The sequence below is a fragment of the Drosophila hydei genome, unplaced genomic scaffold, assembly GCF_003285905.1.
Source record: "Drosophila hydei strain 15085-1641.00,03,60 unplaced genomic scaffold, DhydRS2 tig00000001-arrow-pilon, whole genome shotgun sequence".
In the NCBI taxonomy this organism is placed as follows: Eukaryota; Metazoa; Arthropoda; class Insecta; order Diptera; family Drosophilidae; genus Drosophila; species Drosophila hydei.
Window position 1 is genome coordinate 5,795,388 of NW_022045643.1, and position 17,891 is coordinate 5,813,278.

Genomic DNA, 17,891 nt, shown 5'->3' on the forward strand with positions numbered 1-17,891 from the left:
TAAACATAATAATAAATATAATAATATATAATATAGTCTATAAATAAATATAATCAAATAAAAGTTACTAATAAATTTTATTTTTTATACACAATTTGATTTTAATTATAAATTAATTTATTTTAATTATTAATTAATTTATTTATTTAATATCTTTATATATTGATTTATTTATTTATTTGTGTATGTTTTAACTTATTTATTTTTAAATTTATTCAATTTTAGTTCATAAATTTATTAATTTTTAACATTTAAGTTTATTCATTTTGTTTAATAAATTTATTTATTTTTTATTTAGCGCTTTATTTATTTATCAATTTATTATTAATAATATTAATCTAACATTTCTACAATTTCAACTAAGTAAATTTTTATATAAAAAACCATATCTTTCATCTCTAAATATTTTTATAGAACATGCCGCATCTCTCTTTCAAAAACTGTTTGACAACTCGCAGAGCTGCCCTCGCCCTCCCGTTGCCACTCGACCAAAGCAAAAACCTTCGCCGTAAAAAAAACCAAAAACGATTTTACAATGTTTTCTGATGTTATAGACAACAAAAAACTGACAGCTGCCGAGCTGCCCAGCTGGCACTGCCTCCCCCAAGTGCCCCTCCGGGTATTTGGCCGTGGGTAATGATATGTCACGTTTGCTCTAGACTCCGTATCTACATGCGATTGCTATACGTAGTTGCACTCAATGACAATGCAGAAAAAAGAAGAGAAATGAAATTTTTGGTAAAAAATAAAGAAAACGAAAAACAAAATGAAAATTTCGCAGCAGCTGCAATAAAATTAACGAAATGGCATGGAAAAGAATGCAGCCAAAAAGCGTAAAAGAAAAAGCACAAAGTGTGCGGTTTTTTAGGTGGTGCGGGTGGTGCAGCTGCCGCTGCTGCTGTTGCCAACTGCAAACGCAGCGCAAATGAAAGCAAAGAAAGAAGAAGAAACTAAAGCTAAAACTAAAGCCGTAAAACAATGCAAATTAAAACTGTCATTAATGACAAGGCTTAAACGTATCTACGTAGGATCCATGGCCAGCCAAGCCTAGGCTGAAAAATCACTTTAGAGCTGTATGTAAGCCTAGTCTGTTCAATTTGCTAAAAATCAAATAGCTAAACGCTTATGCAGCTAGAGACATGACTTTTTCAGTAGTTTGTAAGGCATAAAGTCATGCGTTTGGAAGTGGCAAACTAAGAAAAGTCTGTGGAATTGTTGAGGGTCGCTGAGGCATGGCTTTGTCTTAGCATATAGCATGTAAGCTAGCTGCATGGCATTAGCTATATAACACATAGTTGTAGAGCATAGAGCAGTTGGCAACTCTGTTTTATTTGATAAACCTTTTTCAAATATTTTAACATTAATGTCATTAAGTGTTCTATTTAATGAAGCCTGTTTTATTAATATTAAAAATATATAAATATATTTTATTTTAACCTAAAGCTATACAACTCTAAAAAAACAGCCGTATATTTACATTCTATCTATACCTTGATGAATAAGCTTCCCTCTAAAATGCAACATAAAATTCGTGGAATTATACTTTTCTGCTAGCTAATTGTCTGGCTCTTAAAAATATATATAAAATATTTATAAATATTTTATATATATATTACAAGCGAAAATATGATAGAAAGTTAGCAAAATAAAAGTAGATCGACTTAACCTAATATATATCCACAAATACTTCACATATATTCAGAAATTAAAAATGTTGTTAGCTTCTCTCATAGACATATAGATACAGCCTTAGCTTAGCAGGCTAACTTGCAGCCAAAGTAATGCTTAGAGCAGCGGAAAAAATGTTTTTTCAACTCAGAAACTCCACAATAATAGTACCATAAATCTCTAAGAAAACCTTGCTATATTTGTAAGAATATAATTTAAGCTAGGCTCTCGAGTGCAAATAGAGCCATGGCATGAAAATGTAACTGACTTTTTCATGCCTCTTTCAGCCCTCATAAATTCAGCTTGACTGCTGAAGCAGCATTAAGTTGAATGATTTTGTTAGCTAATAGACGAAGCCTGATCTAAGGTGACTTCTGCATGCTGCTGGGCACATACACACACACACACACACACGCAGACACACATGTACGCACTTATAGAGAGCTATATAAAATGGGGGGAAAACCACTTCAAATTGCAGCTACTTGCAATGCGTGGGCGGCAGGCGTAGCAAATGTCTATAATACGTACTGCAGACAGTCAGTCTCTTTCACACTTACGCACACACACACAGCAGACACATGTGTATGCGTGTGTGCAGACCACAGTCGTTGTTCTGTCATGTCAAATGGATGCTGACTGACCAACCCACAAGCCCGTGACCCCTCGCACGCCCCCAGCTCGGGCAGAGCCTCAACTGCTGCTGCTGCTGCCATTTGCTGTTCAAATTGTATGGCGTCAACTGTACTTTTATGTACACGCACTCACACACATACACACAGCCACAGCCCCACGTATGCCCATTTTTATGTACGAAATTTTATTTCAATTCATTTAAAAAATATGTGTAATGCTTCCTCTTTTTGCTGTTTTGCTGTTCGCTCATCCTTTCGACTCTTGTGCTTCGATTTTCAATTGCCAGCCGCAGCAGCAGCTGCCACGCCCACTGACCACAGCCCACTGGCCCCCACCAGCTCAGTGAGCGCCGGGGTGGGTGAGTGCTTGGGTGCCATGGTTTTTTACCCTTTCTCGCATTCGCCTGCCTCGCATCGCGCAATTTTTTCAATAATTAATTTTTTGCGCGTAAATGCAATTTGCATGTAGATGAGCACACACACACATTTACATATATATATATATATATATATATATATACTGATATATGTGAGAGTCTCTTATATAAAAGGCGTTTTCTTTTTTTCATTGCCTGCTTTTTGGCGCGCATTGTCGCCATCTCTTTCGCACAATGCGTCGCTGACCATACACGCTCTATCTGTCTCGCTCGCACAGTTTATGCGTATTTTAATGCTTTGCATCAGTCTGTACATTTTTTTCTTATTATTATTTTTGCTATGCCGAAAACGCTTTTAATTGACTTTTTTCCAAGTGGAAATTATCATAATTAAAATGCGGATATTAAATGGATCTATGGCTCTATTGGAGAGTACTTGAATTAGGTATTATATGCTCCAGTAATTAGTTTTCAATATTAGTTGGAAGATTTTTTATGGAGACATAAAATTCTTAATATAAATAAAAATACTCTAAAACATAGACCATATAAAAATTTATTTTTCCCGATCGACAATAAAATATTAACTACTTTTTGCGTAGAATAGAATGTAAGGAAGAAAATTACGAAAAAATCCCATTACTTTCGGTCAGATATATACACATATTTATATGTATATATATATTTAAACATTTCATAATTTATATACATATTTTTTTTATTTTATAATTTATACTATATTTATATTAAGTCATTTTTTCATTTTAGGAACGATTTGCATTCAACAATGAAAAAGTTCCTTTGATACTTCAAGTGAAATTACATTTAAAATAAAGATAAAGTCTAGTTTTGCTTTAATATGCCATTATATAAGTAGCCAGTTAAGTTAACTTAAGAATCTCAACCTCAATATTCCCTAATAACAACTTTTTACGTCGTTTTTCCTTACGCTTGCCTGAGCTCAGCTCAATTTTATAAGAAATTTTTCTCAACTTTTTTTTATATGTTTAAATTAAAATCTTTACTTAAATATAAGTTATTTTTAGAATTTTTCTTTTATTTAAAATTTAGCTTAACATATAATTTAAACTTAAAATTTAACTATAAAAATCTGTATCAAAAGAAAAAGCATTCATTATAAAGGATTTCAATCCAAACTGATAAGAAGTCTGATGATGATCACACAATGTTTTTCATGTGCCCAATCCACTCATGCCTAAAGACCTTAACCTGCCATTAAGCTAACACAGAAAACTCTTCAAGTTGGCTAGAAAATCAGCTAAATTGTCTGACTGTCAAACTGTCGGACAGCAATGTGCAGGTGTCTGTACTAAAGCGACTGCAGCCTATGGAACTACCCTTCAAGTAGATTTTACATTTAGTTGCTTATTAAAATTATAAATAATATTATTATTATTATTTTTTGTATTATTATAGTATTGTCACAAGCATCACGAGAAACTTTTATTTACTAACAATAACTAACACATAACAGTTCCAAAAATATCGTTCGATATCATAAAAAACAATTGCAAATTGAGATAAACTAAAAAAAAAGTTAATTATAATAAATAAAATATATATAATATATAAAATATAAAAATTATAAAAATATAAAAATCGGAAAAAAATCTTATTTATTATTATTTTAATATAAATTTAAATTATATTATATTATATTATATAAAAATAGATTGTCAAAGTTTACATGTTTAAAATACTTAAAAGAATCTACCAAGAGTTTCATCGCTAGCTTGCCTCTGTCAACAGTCAGTCAAAAGAGTAAAACTTGCTGCCAATGTTATCTAGTTTTTAAGTATTCCTGGTCTTTAATCTTAACTAATTCGCACACTTACCAGTTGTTCTATCCCAAAATGTTTGATTTAGCTGTTCTTCTGGTCTGATATTCCTGTTCCAGGGATTGTTTCGAAATGGGGAATGTTGTTTTTGTTAGTTTAAATATTTGTTTATTTGGCCCAAAAACTGTTTGTTTTTAAATTCTCAAATATGTTTCTCCTTAGGGTTGTGTGTTGTGGGTTTTCAATTGAATTCCGTTTTCATGTTGTATTATAAATTTAATATAATTTAATATATAGCTTAAAACGTTTTTATTTTTTGTTTTTTTTTTTAGATTTTTCTGAATGGGATTTTTTTTTGTTGTTCTTTAATTTGCGTTCTGCACTACGAATAATTTATTTACTTTGAAAATTGTTTTAAAATTGTTTTTTTTTTTTGTTTTGCCACGATATGAATATTTGCCTTTAGTTTAAATTGTTTTTTTTTTTTTTTGTTTTACTGATATATATGTTTATATATATATATATATATATATTACCGATATATATATCTCTCGCTCAAACTGTCTCGTGCTTCCCTTAGCCAAAACACACACACTAAATGGGATTTGAACCCTTTTTCATATTTTGTTTTTCTTTCGCTTCGCCTTTCTCACTGTTTTCGTTCACCTTTTTTTGTTTTCATCAAAGTTTTGAAAAATTGTTTTTTTGCTTTGCTCGAAGACTTTTTCAGAACATTTTCTTTTTTACGAACGTAAATTTAAAAGACGAAAATTGAAAAACCGTAACACAAAAGTTTTTTTTTATTTAAATATATTTCAGTTCGGTTTTTTTTTATTTTTTAATGAGACACAAAAAAATTTAACAAATTTTGGCTATTTTTTTGTTTTTGTTTTTGCTTTTGATATTGGTTTTGCTTTCTGCGTTGTTTTTTGCTTTTGCTTTTGGCTTTGGAATTTGACTTTTGATTCAATTTATTTTTTCTGTTTTTCTTTTTTCACTTCTGCTGCTGATTTTTCGGTATTTTTCTGTTTTCTGTTTCTGTTTCGTTGCTATTTTCTATTTTTGTTTTTGCTTTTTTATCTGTCTCTATTTTTTGTTTTTGTTTTTGTTAGTTAATCCTGTTTCAGTTGCTGCTTTTGTTATCGGTTTATCGGTCTATCGGTTTGTTTTGTTGTTGCTTTTGTTTTTCGTTTTCTTTTTTGGTTATTTCTTGTTTAAGGCTATTTCGGTTTCGTTTCGATTTGTTGCTATTTTTGTGTTGTTGTTGCTGTTGCTGTTGTTGTTGTTGCTTTGTTGGATTGGTTTTTGTGTTTGGTTTTATTTCGGTTTCTGATTCTTGTTTAAGTTAGATTTTGTTTTTCTGGTTGCTTTTATTTTTTATTTCGTTTACAGTTATGTTTTTTGTGTTTGATTTTATTGTTACGTTTCGCTTTCTATTATTTTGTGTTTTGTTTTTTTTTTTTGCTTTATTTAATTTTTTATTTAATTATATTTGCTTTTATTAATTGTTTTGTTGCTTTTATTGTTGTCGGTTGGTTGTTGTTGCAGTGGTTGTTGTTGTTGTTGTTGTTGTAGTAGTTGTTGTGTAGTTGTTGTTGTTGTAGTATTCCAAATTTTGTTGTGAATTTTGTTTGTTAAATTTTGAGAAACTAACTAAAAATCACTTTTTGTTTTATTTTCGCTTAAAACTGAAATAAAACTTTAATATTTTTTTGCTTCTGCTCTTTTTCCGTTTCTTTGTTGTTGTTGTCGTCGTAGAATTTGTTGTTTTGTTAAAAATTATATACAAATAAATCGTTAGAATGAATAAATTAAAAAGTTATTAACTGATTGCACATGAGTTATATTTATGTTATAGATTATTATTATTAAATTACATTCGTAATTGCATTATTATGATGGTTAAGTCTTAGTATTATTTCATTATATCGTATTATTATTGTTATTATTATTATAATTAACAAAACAATATTTTTAATAAGTATCAACAACGTTTTAACGTAATCTTTAAAAATGTTCCAAACAGTCAAAAAGCACCTGTGACGAAGAGAACAAAAATCGATTAAAAACTTCATTTTTATTTGGTTTCATTTTATGCAGGTAAAAAATACCGTCGGCAATTGTGAAGGCCGACGGCACTTCGCTAATGTATTCGAATAATAATGTGTATTGTATTGTTTTAAACAATTCTTAAATGCTTTCAACAATTTATCTATATTTCAACATTTTCTATGCCCAATTAAAATAATCGCTTGTTATCGTAATCGATATCATTCATTGTGCCTTTGCCTTCACTTCCTGTTTGCCAAAATTAAGTTCAGCCACATGGCAAGCTCATACAAATACAACCACAGACAACTTGCTCTCCCGCTCTCCCACTCTCCCAGTCTCTATTGACTACAGCAGCGCAACACAATAAACGAAGCTAAGCACCAGAGACACACGCAATTGTCTAAGCTAGGCGCGCGCGAGAGAGAACAAGTGGGAGAGAGAGCGCGCCACTGGCAGGATAACGGCATAGGCAACAACAACAGCAGGCAGCTGAGTATTGGAAATGCAAAACTAAAAGCGAACAAACAAAAATTTCAAGTTCAAAACGCCGCTGTTAGCGAAAATGGGGGTGGGCTGGGTCGACTGCGCCTTGAGTGGCCAAATAACAAACGTATAAAGCGTATGAAGCATTGCGGTAAAGCAAAGGCAGCATATGCAAAAGTGAAAAAAAATTGTGATACAATTTAAGGCAGCAAAACAAAGAGCGAAACGTTGAACGCGCTGCCGCCGGCGAGTGCAGCCACACATACACACACGCATACTGCTTAAGCAGACAAATCTGTCAGCTAAAGAGCACATTTGCATTTAAATACAGACTATTAGATGACGTACAATGCTCATGCACACAAACACACACGCATACATGCGTACTAATGGGAAAGTTCAAATAGATGGGCAAAAAATTGGTGAACCGCAACGACAGTGAATACAAGCCATGAATAGAAGATACTCAATCACTAGACAAATCCATACACACTTATGTACGTAGTTATGTGCTGTATACACAAGTATATATGTGCATGCGTGTGTGTGTGTTTTGTCATTAATTGAAACTGTTTTTCTGTACTTATTTTTAGAACTCTCTCACTCTCACTCTCTCTGTCTGTCCCTCTCTGTCTGCTTCCTTCACTGTTTCACTTGGTTTAGCACATTTTCATTAGCTTTTTATTGGCAAACAAAATAAAACTTATTTCTGAATGCATTTATTTGTTGCATTTAAAACACTTTCAATGCTTTGTCAATTTTTAAAAATAGTTTTTGCTATTTTATGCACTTTGTATCTTTGTATCTTTAAGGTACTATCAGGAATTATTATATTCACATTTGTTGAGCGTGCACTACACAAAGGATTTGTATCTTTAATATATAATTTATTGCTTCTTCATTTTGACATATTTGTATTATTTTTGAAGAGATTTTATATTTTTTAAAACTGTTTAAAGTTCATTTTAAAGGTATTTAATATTGTTTATACATTTTTAAAGTTCATGTTTGGGATTTTTAAAAGTTCTAATAATTTATATATGAAATATGTTAAGAAATATTTACAATTTACAATACAATACAATTACAATATATACAATTTATATTTTATATAAGAAATATATTTTTTCACAGTTGAACTGATAGATACAGATCTATAGATCACATATATTGTAATATGATAATATTTATAATGGTCCAGTCAACACTTGCAGTCTTTATAAACATGTTATACTGTACTTTAATCTGTCTTTGATCAGTTCTTCACTTTTTTTAATTTGTAGAGATTTGTTCATGTTTCTTAGAGTGTTTTAACACGATTATTATCAGAGCAAAATTTCACTATTCATTATCCTGCAGTTCCAAGGTCGCCAAACATCTAACTATCTTCAAATACTCAATAAAAACACACTAAGATTTCAATTTTATGCACTTTATTTCTTATTCAAGACATCCTACACACGCACACACACACATACAGGGAAAAGATATTTGTATAGATAGATTCGCACACTCAAGTTTGAGAAGGAACGAAACAAAACACACAGTAAGTAAATAAAACGGACGAACGAAACGAACGCCGAGAAATGTAGGAAGTGTAACTGAGTGTATCCCAAAGTGAAGAAGCTGATGTATCGGCATCTCGGCAGACGCAGCAGAAGACGCGAGAAATTGTCGGGCGGAATAAGATGAAGACATGCAGACAACAGCAGAAACGGCGACACAGAGAATCAGAACACACAGAACACAGAAGGCACAGAACAAAGCGAAGACAAATTTAGCGCGAAAATTTTGTTGGCTGAAAAGTATTGCGCGACGCGCGCTCTACGAAACGCACCGAAAACGGCCAAAAAGATGAATATGTGCAAAAATCTTTTGCATACGCTCAAGAACCCCATGAAAGCGAGCTGCCAAGCCAAGCAGAGGCGCTGACGCTGGCAGCGACAGCGACGCCAACGACAACCGCAGCTGGGAGAGCGCAAAAGAAATGGAAAAATACAAAAAAAATGATATATATATATATATTAAGCTAGCGGGGTGTGTGTTGGGGGCGGCTACAGCGACAACGACAGAGACTTTGAAGAGCTTTTTTACAGACGCGCGCGCTCAGACCGCAAAAACGAAACGAAATGAAACGAAGCGAACGCAAAAAGACGACGATGACGACATCCACGACGCTGCTGCGGCCCCCACAGATACACACACACACACAAAGAAAAATACTCACAGCAAAAGCAGCGAGAGCGCCAAGACTCGCATGTGTGTGTGTGTGTACATGAGAGAGCGCACAGACAAAGGCAAACAAAGCGAATAAAAAGCAGCGCTGAAAAAAGTTTTGTGCAAAAAAGCAGCTTGGAGGTGTATGCATGCATACGTGTATGTGTATGGGTGTGTGTATAGATATATGTATATCAGTTGTCTGTGTTGGAAACTCTCTGTGCGTGCTTGTCGCGCGACTGCCGCTGCTGACGCACGCGTCGCTGCTGACGTCGCGTGTCTTTACTGCCAGTTGGAGGCAAAGTTGTTGGTATTTTGGGTGGCTCCACGGCCAGCAGAGCAGAGCAGAGCAAGGGTTCACATGTACAGCCTGTTCGTGTGCGTGTGTGTCCGTGTGTGCCTGTGTGTGTGCGTGTGTGTGTTTTGCAGTTGCGACAGGTCTGACGTCTGAGCAGCGTCTCCTCTTGCGCTGTTCCTTTTGGTGCGCAGCGCGTGAAAGTGTTACGATTTGAAAATTGCCAAGCTTAGAACTGGGTAAATCAAGTGCAACACAGCAGGGGGATGTGGCGGGCGGGTGGGCCAGGGATGTGGCGCGCCTTTTAAATTTTTGACATGCCACGTGCTGCATGTTGAAGCATGGCATGGACTAGAATCGTAAGAGAATGCCAGCTGTAAATGCTGTTAGAAGTAGCTGTTACAAATGTATCTAGATACATGTCTAAGGAATGTATCTCAACTGTGAATTCATAGTATCTATGTGCTTATTCAGCATCTTAATTGATTTAAATTTTATATTTGAGGAGCTTAAATAAGTTGAGATGGTTTAAGACACTAATATATATGTTGCCCTTAAAAATGTATCTTCATGTAGCAGAAAAAGTATCTAGAGGTATTATCACATTTAACATTTAATTTAAGCAAGTGAATAATGAATTTGGGTATGAAAAACATATCTAAAATGTATATAAAAGTATCTCAGAATAAAGTCATAAGAAAAGAGACAAATTTTACTGAAAGCTCTTCAATTTACCCAACGATTTTCAAAAGTATCTTAAAGAAAATGAAGTATCTAGATAAATTTATGTTATGAATGTATCTGATTGTTGTCTTAAAAGTATCTTTGTATATAATAGATGTCTACTCACTTCAACCTCTGCAATCAAAGTAAGTTTTGCTCCAAATGTCGAAGGCATTTCAAACGCAATTTGAGTTTCGAGCTCAGAACTTAGTCGATAACTGTAACTGTATATTATATTATATGGTAAATAATTCTTCGAAAGCAAAAAAAAATTGAACAAAGTGAAACAAGTGCAAGAAACGAAATCAATTTCGATGGATCCAGACGCAAACGAATATCCAACGGCAGATTGCATCAAACGAGCTGTGGAGCAGTGCAACAAGATTGAGACCTCGCTGGAGGGCTGCTTGAAGGTGCTGCAGCAGAGCTGCGTGCCCAATCTGCCAGACGTTTTGAACGATCGCCAGACTCCAGATCAAGTGCAGCCCGAACCCAAGCAGAGCTTTAGCGCCAGCGATATCACGAAATCACCCAATCTGAACGAGGCGGGCGATGCGCCCGATGCCTCCAATATGCAGTATATGCTAAAGTGCGCCGATGTCAAGCTACAGAACGTTCTGGCCTCGCAGCAGCGCATCATTCAGCAACTCGGCGATGTCCATGAGATCCTCATCGAGAAGGATAAGCACACTGAGGAGGCGTACAAGCACTTGAAGCTGCGTAGGGACTAGCGCCTAGGCACTCCATAAGACTCCGAAAAACATCAAACATTGAAATTCAAATCAAATTTTGTTTTGGCCAAACACAGTAGAGACACTCTATGATGGACAAAAGATGCCCAGAAACCGATGCTAACTAGAGATGGTATCAAGTAACAAGATTCGCAGCGAGATATATTATGGAGAAAGAGCATCCGCTAGTCGTGCTAGAGCTCTCCATTGAATTTATTCTATCTCAGTTTGATTTGTTATAAGTAAACATTCTCTTTATTAGTAAACATGTTTGTGCCTTGCTTTTTCTCACTGATAATCGTCAGCTATATTGGCTTATCAAAGCTACATAGGACGCCAAGAGGCACAAAAAGTGGCATGATTGAAGCCCCCTACGGCACAGATTAGACAGAAAATTGTGCGCCTGTAGGACACTGCAGCATGCGCACACCGGCAGATACTCTGCTGAGAATTGCAGAGAGAGGCGCAAGTGCACGATCAAGTGGCAGCCGATGTGGGCTCTAAATATATATATTATTTCATTCCATAATTGAAAACTAATGCGAATAAGGCAAAGATAGTCATTTTGAGAATCACATAGAGAGGCTTAAAGAAGTAAAAGCCCGCCAAATAAATAGCAACAAAGCCAAAGCGCCTAACTTTTACCATAAAAAGTTAGCTTTCAGCATTTTATAGAGCAAACAATAAATTTGAGAAGCACATAGAGAGGCATTATGAAGCAAGCGAGTTATTGAGTGACAAAAGTAGCTCACGGGAATAAATTCATGATATTCGTTTGGCTTATTGTAAAACATAAAGCTGAGCCTGAGAATCACATAGACAGGCGTTAGGCAATAGGCAACAGAGTAGGGACTGGAGCAAAATCTAAATATTTTCTATAAAAAATATCTATCTTTATGCACATTATAAAACAGTAATTCACAGTTCACTGAGAGTATTACAGTAAACTCCGCCGAATAAAGGACCATTGCCAGTTATTTATACGTAATTCCTAAACTTTATTTCGTTAGCTTAACTCAACCAATTGGCGAACGGAGCAGGCACTTCACAGGGATGAGAAATCCACAGCTGTTGAAGGACAAACGGACTCGCAGGCCGATTGCAATCCAAAACAAATGCTCACAGATCTTCGCGACGCGGAATATCGAGATGATGCAGGGCGACAATCGACAGGCTCTGTGGGACTTCCGATGCACACGGCTCAAGCTGCTGAGCATCCTGCGCAGGCACGAGAAGATCGCGTCCATACTGAAGGATGTCAAGCATCGCATCGAGCCAATACAGTTTCTGCTGAGCACCGCCGAGGAGCGGAGCCTGCTCAATGGCAATCGAATGATGCCCAAGGTCGGCTCGAACAATATGCTGTTCTGTGGCAAGAAGTGCCACCACTCGGAGTCGGCGGCGCCGATCAAGTGTCGGCAGCGGCTCCACCTGGAGGAGCTTCATAAGATGGATCTGCTGGGCGAGCAGAGCTATGCGCAGCAGTTGAAGCTATCGGCGAAGGAGCAGATGCAGGAGGAGCACGACGAGGACGAGGCTTGGAAGGTATTCCTGAACGATTGGCATAACTTGGATGAGATTAAGCATTTCAACAATGAGTTTAAGGAGAAGGAGGCTGATGCCGATACCCTGGCTGATGCTGGGCACAACGATTGGAAGAAATTATTGAGTGGTTTAAACAATATAGATGTTAATCAACAATTTGAACTATTTGCCGAAAAGAATACCAAAAGAGACGAAGAAGGCGCTGCGGTGGACAACTGCGACTGGAAGAAGATATTGAGTGACCTGAACAATTGGTGCGATCAAATGGACAACGCAGCGGAGTCGGATGAAAATCTTCTCGATGCTGATGCTTGAGTATTCGTAGCTATAGGTTAAATTAATTACAATAAATGTGCGTCACATGTGCCTTGGCGAAGCATTCTAAACTATGAAAAGCGGCAACAGCGTCAAATATTTGGCGCCAACAAACGTGTGCATACAAAAAAGGAGAGCGAAGCATGTGTATATGTGTGCATGTGTGTGTGCGTGTGCATACAAAAACATTTGCCGGCTGTTTAGTATTTGTGTGTGCCGGCACAAAAAAAAGCCAACGAAAACTGGCAACAAAGCATACGAAAAACATCAAAGCTTCTACTCTCCCGCTCTCCGCTCTCCGTTCTCCATTCTCCGCTCTCACGCTCTCTTGCTCTTTCTCTCTCTCGCCTACGTCAAGTCGGCTCTGTTGCGCTCGCTTGTCAGTTAGAGAAATTTTCGCGCAAATAGACAGCACCAGAAATAGAAGCAAGCAAAAACACTTCACCCACACGCACACACATGCAAACAGCAAAGAGTCGTGCAAATGAAAAAAAAGTACTTCAAATAGTTTCGCACACACACAGTCGCACGCATAGAGAAACTTTTGTTGTTAGCTTTTTACGTGCATTGGCATTTGTGTCTGGCATATTTGTTTTTGTTATTGCGCTTTGTGCTCTTCTCGAGCGATTACCTCTTGGCCTCGGCATTCAGACAACTACAAAAAAGGCGACTCGCGCAGCAGAGAGCGCCTTTTAATTGTGTTTTTGTTATCGCAATTGCTTTGCGTGGTATAGGTTAAGAACAAGCTTTGTTATGCACACATACACACAGACTATATATGCAGTGCATGTATGTATGTATGCACATTTGCAACTGTTTACAGCCCGCATGTGTGTGTGTATAGACGTACATACATATTTATAAACAGCTGTGATAAGGCGCCCTTTGTCTTATCTTATCGCTGTGACTCTGCTCAGACTTTTATTCCTTTTTGCGCTTCACTTTTTGCAACAAATTTGTAAAAACAAAAGGAAATATTAGGTCGCTTTAAGAGCTCGCGAAAACAAAAAAAAAAAAACAAAAAACAAACAAAAAAATACAAAAGCCGGTTTTGTTTTGTTATCTTTGCAAATGAGCGTGTATATGTGGGTGAGCTTTATCCAAGTGTGTGTGTGTGTGTGCCGGTTAGGGAGCTTTATGCTTTGTTTTGTATTTGTGTGTAGCTTCGATCCGGTTTTGTTTTTGCGCTGCTGACTTCGGGCACATACAAACACATGCAAGCAAAAAAGCTAGCTTGACACACAGCGGGGGCGGGCCAGGCGGTCACAGCATATGCTCCCAATGTGAGAGGCAGCTCCATAAACCGGGCGCGCAGACAACCCAAAGCCGAAAGAACAACAAGAAAGAAATGGAACGGCAATAAATATGAATTAGCCAAAAATGTTTCCATGTAGCTACATATGCACAAATGTACATACATCTAAACAAGTGTGTGTGTGCGCGGGTGTGTGTGTATAGGGGCAGCTAGACATGGGAATTCCCAAATGCCTTTCGATATGCGCAGATTGAGTTGAGTTTCGGCAACTACTTTTAAATATCATTTAAATATTATAAATTCACCGGTTGACGCAGTGGAATATTTTGATAGTAAATAATATTTAAAAATAAACTGGATTTAAATATTTATATTAATTATTCAAATTTATTGTTATTAACTAAGATAAATTATTATTAAAATTAAAAAAATAATAAGCTAAAATAACTACATATACAATAAAATATATATAAATAAATTATAAGAAAACTAGTTATCAGTCATAATAAATACACATAGAATATATATTATAATATATGTAGAGCTTACGTTTGTGTTCATTAAAATAGTAGTGCTGCTCTACACAAAGCAAACTGTATAGCTCTATATAGTAGCGTGACTTAAATATTAAAAATAAACAGATTTATTTATTTGAAAGCCAATTACCAAAATATTCGAAATTTAAAAAATCAATAATTACTGAAAGCTTAAAAAATTCTTAGTATACTTAATAAATATGTTTTTAATACAAGGTTTTATATATTAATATGATATATATAATATATTTTAGACATATATATAAACTTGGTTTATATATTAATATAACATATGATATATATATTTTAGACATGTTTATAAACTTGTTTTAATTTTTTTTTTTCAATGTTCAATTCTATGATTTTTCTATATATTTAAGCTCTGGGTTTTCAGCCTTAAATGACTCAAATAATTTATTTTGTTTTTTTGTTTAGCAGTTACAAACTGAACTTTTCAATATTTATGCAAATTTTTTCATTCCCAGGCGTTTTTTTTCTCTGTCAAACATTTGCCATCAAAGAGCATCAATGGGCCAGCGGCTAAAATACAGTTACACAAAAAACCATTTAAAATTTACCTGCTATATGCTTGATTTGCATGTGTGTGTGTGTCTGTTTACCATAATTGTAATTTGGTATGAAAGGGCTTTTAATGTAACACACACTGACGCACTCACACACACACACACACATGCGCGCGTGAAGCTTTGGTCATTTAGCATTGACCACACAGCTGCCGCCCAAAGACCCCACAGCCCATGCCCTGCCAATGGGGAGTTTTAGCTAGCAGACGGCTTATGCTCTGCCCTGTGCAGCATAAGCAGATAACGGTAAATGGTGTGCCTCTATGTGCCAATGGCGTTTGCACATATGTACACACACACATACATATACATATGTATATGCATGCATGCGTGTGCGTGTGTTGAGTATGTAAAGGGCGACAGTTTACAGTTTTTTTGCAGTTGCTCTTGTTGTTGTTGCTTAATTTACAGCCTTATGTCACTTTGGTGCATTATACTTTTCATTATCGCGCAGCAGCACCTAAAAGTGCGAGAGAGCGAGAGTGAGCGAGAGAGCGAGAGCATAAGAGAGCGCGCGCCCATTCGCACTCTGTCTAGCTTGAGCTATGGCACATGTGTCTATCTCCCTTGTTAATGTCGTGTGTATCGAAACAAAAAAAAACACAAAAAGAGCAGCAACAACAACGACATCAACATCAAAAGGAAATGAGTTTTCATTTAGCGCACACAAAAGCGGAAATGAATCGAAATAAATAAATAAATGCACCTGCAACACCTCCCAGGCTGCGCGCCCACACAGACTGATCCCACCACCCAGCAGGCGCTCTCTCTCTCTCTCTCTCGCTCGCTGCCTCTCTCTCTCTCCCTCTCTCTGCCTGCAGCATCTGTGCGTGGAGAGAGCGCGTCAAAGGCACATGCGCTCTGCAATTAAGAGAGAGCGCACAATTGGGCAAGAGATAGGCAGCCCCTGTGCTTGCTAGCTCGCTCACTCGCACAGAGCTGCTGCCCTCTTTATTGCACGCGGCGTGCATTCAACCCGGCAGAACAGTAGCTACAGCAGCAGCAGCAGCAGCTGAGGGCAGCAACGTCAGCGACAGCATCAGCACCTGACTCACGCCCCCTTGCGCAACCCTTTGCCCCACCTCCCCACCTTTCTCTTCCTCTCTCTCTCCCTCTCAGACTCTTTTTCGTCGTCGCCGTCGTCTCGCGGCGTTTTCATTTTCGCGCTGCATTTCGTCGTCTTCTTTTTCTTTGCTCGTTTTCTACCGGCGGGCAAAACTCTCACATTGTTTTTGTTTGTTGTTTACCGTTGTTGTTTTGCCTTTTTTCCCTATGACGCGTTCTTCAGCAACGCCAGCCCGTCCGCTTCTTACCCCTTTGGCTGGCTCTGTGCTTTGCTTTGGCCTTATCAAAACTTTTTGGCGCTCTCTGTTTTCTAGTTGCCTCTGCCTGCCAGTCACGCCTCCCTCCTCCCGCCTCCTGCTGCTGCTGCTCAGCGCCGCTTTATGTTTTGTTTAGGTTTTTTGTTGGCGCTGCTTTTACTTTGACTTTCATTCAAGACGAGTCTTCCACGCCCCGCCCCACCCCTTGGCTGCCCGTCGTTGCGCGACACACAAATGCCAGAAACGAGCGCCAAAAACTCTCGTTGCGAGCAAAATAGATCACAAAATGGTTAACAAAACCGCATCCTGCCCTCCGTTGGGGTCGCTTAGAATATGAAAGCACACACACACATAGACATAGCCATACTCGCACGCGGAAACCATTTTCTAATGAAAATTAAAGTGCGAAAGTGTTGAGCGCGGCAAAACTTAATTAGAAATTTATGAAATTTAATAAGTCATGAAATAATTAAATTCAACTAAACAAAAAACATTGAATTATATATTAAAATTAACTTTAATAAAATATAAAATAATATATTAAATATTATACTACATTTAATAAAAAAAATTATAAGCTTATAGAAAATAATAAAAAATACATTTAAATTTTAAGATTATTTTAAAAAAATACTATATAAATAAATATACTTTTTAAATTATATATTTCTCATATAAATGTTAATGTATAAATATAATTGATTACATTAATAAAACTAAAAATAAAAATGTAATATATTTCACCATTTAACTTAAGGTTATTTTTTAAACATTTTTTAGGATATTTTTGCACAGTAAATTATTATATATTATTAATATTTGTAGTAGCCTGCAAAGTATAATATTTAATTATCTTTTACGATTCCAGAAGATACAAATTCTAAAACTTTTGCCCAAATAATTTATTTACTATTTAATATAAATGAACGAGCACAGTGTGATGATGATGATGATGAATAAACTGTACGTTTGAATAAGGACAACCACATACTATAAATATATATATTTATATATATAGTTAATGCTGAGGACTTGATTGAAGTCTTTAACTAGAACTGTTGAAGGTTTTCCTAGAGCTTGCACTTCTGTTTCTATTTATAATAATTTATTATTTATAAAACTTTATCATTTATAATTTATTTATTATATGTAACTATATAATTATTATTTATTTATTTTTATTAATTATATATATTTGCAATTATAGTTTATAAATTGAATTTTTTCTCATCTTAATATTTGTTATCTTCTTGTTCTAAATGATATAGAAAAATATTTTATTTATGTATGTATGTATGTATGAATGTGTATATATGGTATATATATTCCGTAACAAACACACACACACGCATAT